The sequence below is a fragment of the Panulirus ornatus genome, chromosome 14, assembly GCF_036320965.1.
Source record: "Panulirus ornatus isolate Po-2019 chromosome 14, ASM3632096v1, whole genome shotgun sequence".
Lineage (NCBI taxonomy): Eukaryota > Metazoa > Arthropoda > Malacostraca > Decapoda > Palinuridae > Panulirus > Panulirus ornatus.
Genome location: NC_092237.1, coordinates 5,092,305 through 5,096,356, shown reverse-complemented (window position 1 = coordinate 5,096,356; position 4,052 = coordinate 5,092,305). Strand labels below are relative to the sequence as shown.

Here is a 4,052-nt window from a genome sequence, read left to right as displayed (position 1 = left end):
TATATATATATATATATATATATATATATATATATATATAATTGATACATGTATTGTTCTAACATGACTTGACAAATGTCTGCATTCTTTGTGTACATTTTTTGCTTTAATATCATTGAACCTTTCATTCTTTCTGAAGAGTAATTCACCCTCAAGACCCGTTGCACGTGACGGCACATTCACTCTTCAAGGCTACATACAGTCAAGCTGATATTTGCCTGAAATAAACCATAGAAAGTTTTAAGATTAGCTCAGTATTCTACATGAAGAATCTGGTTATCATGTCTTTGGAATTAAATGTTTACAGCATTTAGTTTTTTTACCGTGTCAACATAATTTGTATAATAAAAATCCATGTTACTAGTTTATACAGCCCGCTGTATGATGTCACAGAGGTCTAGCCAATCAAGAACAGGCTAGTGTACTAGTGTAGACCTGAGTGCTCACTTGCAAAACTATTTTATTGTCTTAAAATACTTCATAATGTTAAGTACGAGAAAAGAATTTATATATCGCAATTACTCCAATCCCAGGACGAATAACCACTTATTCTATAGGTTTACAAATACAATTCCCTTCTTGGATATTCTTTTATAAGGACAAATTATGTCGATATGCATTTACTTGGAGTGATACAGATGATGTGAGACTGGTGACCGAACGAATTGGAAAGCTTGATAGTGAAATCATCTTTGTTACTCTCGAAAACCGAGACACGGTGAACAGACTAGCAGAACACGGTACACGTTTGCTTAAGTACTACATCGTCATCTTCGTAGTCGATTGGTCAGGACTGACGAAGGGTAGACGAGTGTCCAGAAGGTAGCCCAACAGAACACCAGGAATCACTGGGAATAAGAAAAGACGTCTTGTTTCGCCTCCGTTGGTCCACATCAGACTACACGGGACAGTTGAGATTTTTGGGGGGCCAATTTGATACAGTGCAATTCTCGGCCAAAGATTTCGGTAAGTACTAACTCTCCATGATTATAAACTCCTGTATATCCCTTAAGGTATTGCTTGTATGACATATTGAATATGTTCAGTTTTGGAAAGGGAATATGCTTGCTGTATAGGAAAACCCCAGGTCTATAGTTTTATGGGAATCTCGTGATCTGCCCAGGGCGTTGCCATTTGTCATTGATTGTGTTTCTATTCCCACACGAGTTGTGGGTATCTTCATGTTCTCAATTTTTTTTTTTTTTTTCGCCTTTCACTCAAGACTTACTTAACTTGTTATAAGGTCAGAGGGCGCGTTTGCTGTAGACGCCAGCTTGGCTGGCTTGCCCACCTGACGACCCATTCATAGTCGTCTTAAGGTGGTTAATGAGCCAATGCATTATTGATTGCTTAACTATAATAAAGCATGTCAAATAACTCAATTTGTGCATTATCCCCCCCACCTCCAGACTCCCTCCCATTGCACTAAGAATGGCAAAATCCTTAATTAATGAAAGGGGACGCAAAAGTAAATGATGTAGACCACATTTGTTTGACGAATTTATTCATTATGACTTTGTGGAAAATTGTTTTTCCTCTACCTTATCCAAAATGCCTTTTTAGAGTTTTTCTGCTTGTAGGCCGACCACCACACATTGTTACTCTGCTACTATGTAGTATTTCAATTTATTGTTTGTTTAAGGTATGTTAATACTTTCTAAAAAACCATTTTTCATGTTCTCTTTTTTTATGTTCAGGTGTTATTACTTTCTAAAGACTCTTCATGTGCTCTGTACTGTTGTTACTGTGAGGGGTTATGTTATCACTTCTTAAAGATATTTTAAGTGTTTTGTTATGGTTAGGGGCTATGTTATCACTTTCCAAAGACATATCAAGTATTTTGTTATGGTTAGGGGCTGTGTTATCACTTTCTAAAGACACTTTTCATGTGCTTCATTCTTTTGTTTCAGGTAGGGGTTGTTATTACTTTCTAAATACAGTTCAAGTGTTTTGTTTTTTTGTTACCGTAAGGGGCCATGTTATCACTTTTTAAAGACTTTTCTTGTGCTATGTTCTGTTACAGTTAGGGGTTATATTACTTTCTAAAACTTTTTCATGTGTCTTCTATTGCTACGGTTAGAGGCTTAGCTATCACTTTCTAAAGACTTTTTCATGTGTTTTCTATTTTTGTCATGCTTTCTTCTGTTGTTATAGTTAGGGGTTATGTTGCTTTCTAAAAACGTTTCATGTGTTTTGTTATTTGGTACAATTAGTGGCTATGTTATCACTTCGTAAAGATTTTTTCATGTGTTTTGATATTTGGTACTATTAGTGGCTATGTTGTCACTTCCTAAAGACTTTATGTGTTTTGTTCTATTCATTTGGTTAGGGGTATGTTATTATTTATTAAAGACGTTTCATATGTTTTGTTTTGGTACAGTTTGGGGTTATATTATCATTTTTTTAAAGACTCTTTTTTCATGTGTTTTGTTCTGTTGTTATGGTTAGGGGTTATGTTTTATTGGACATTTCATGTGTTTTGTTCTTTTGTTATGGTTAAGGGTTATGTTATCACTCCCTAAAGACTCTCATGTGTTCTGTTCTTTTGTTACTGTTAGGGGTTATGTTTTATTTCTTTCTAAAGACTTTTCATGTTTTTTGTTCTTTTTTTACAGTTAGGGGATATGTTGTCACTTTCTAAAGACAATTTTTCACGCATTTTGTTTAATTACAGTTAAGGTTTACGTTATTACTTTCCAAAGACTATTTTCATGCGTTTTGTTCTTGTGTTAAAGTTAGTGGGTTATTTTTTCACTTTCTGAAGAATTTTTCATGTGTTTTATTCTTTGTCATAGAGGGGTTATTACTTTCTAAAGACTTTTTTCATGTGTTTTGTTCATTTGTTACATTTAGGGGATATGTTATCACTTTCTAAAGATTCTTGTTCACATGTTTTGTTTTTTGTTACAGTTAAGGGGTATTACTTTCTAAAGGCTCATGTGTTTTGTTCTTTTGTTAAGGTTAGGAGTTATGTTGTTACTTTCTAAAGACATTTTCATGTTTTTCATTTTTTTATGGTTTGGATAATTTATGCATAAGTGACATACTTGTGGGAAAGCATCTGATCTGCTGTAGCAGCTGTTTCATCAGATAGTAGTTTACTGTGTTCGGTTTCTTTGGTAATGATTTTTTTTTTATGCCTTACTGTATATGGTTTGCAGTTTTATCATTATTGTTGAAATACAACAGCATGCTCAGATGTTCAGGACAAAGTTGTGGATTGAGTGTAAGATGATGGATTTTCCATGAATGTCCTCTCTTGCCCTAATGCAGAAATTCAGTTTTTCAGGAATATCCTCCATGATTTCAACTTTTCACTTACACCAGTAGGAAGATTCAGAATTAAAGATTGAATGTATCTCGTACTTTAATTATGAAAGTAACAAAAACTCGTAAGAAATGTATAATTGATTAGGTTTTATAAGAAATTTTTCCCTGTTTGTTGTAGTTCATGTCACTTGGATGCTTTTGAAATATAAAGTAGGTCTGAGTAAGATACTTCTTGGTTAAGATGATTACCTCAAAAGACCTTATGAAAAATTTGATTACATGATTACATGTAAAACATGGTACAGGATTTATCTCTGCCCAACCCAGTACCCACACACGCCAGTTAGTCTTGGGTTTGGGTGGTTTTATTGTATTTTCCGAGCTTGATATCTAAACTTCAAAGCCATTGTCACATTGCATACATTTGGAATGTTATTTATTTTCATTACTGAATTATTTAATGATTCTGAACTTGTTTGTTCATTAGACTAGCCTCACAGGATATTTTGGGAATTTGGGTACACTTAAAGAAATCTAAGTTCATTAAAATGGTAAAGGAATGAACACGTGTTTCAGCAGTTTACTTTGGTGAAAGTTTACTGGAATATGGTACAGTCGTTTGAGCTCTGGAGTTTGGAGATGATTTTGTGAGACAACCATGGTAGTGCTATCACATTAAGTAGGAATGGTGTAAACTATATACATAACTAGTAGGATAAGATTTGCTGTGCTGTATTATGACAAATTGAACAGATGTCTTTTTCATAATTTTCTTAAAATTT

The 4,052-nt window shown here is 33.9% G+C and overlaps 1 protein-coding gene across 3 annotated transcripts in view; it reads left to right on the top strand.

Annotated features, from left to right (window-relative positions):
* Window positions 1–664: 664 nt before the first annotated feature.
* Window positions 665–4,052, top strand: part of LOC139753205 (dnaJ homolog subfamily B member 9-like) — a 27,811-nt gene continuing 24,423 nt past the window's right edge. The window contains exon 1 of one of the 3 annotated variants that reach the window (XM_071669418.1): window positions 665–966. The gene's annotated coding sequence lies outside the window, so the exon portion shown is untranslated. The remainder of the gene's footprint in view (window positions 967–4,052) is intronic. The other 2 variants (XM_071669420.1, XM_071669419.1) reach the window with 2 other exon arrangements.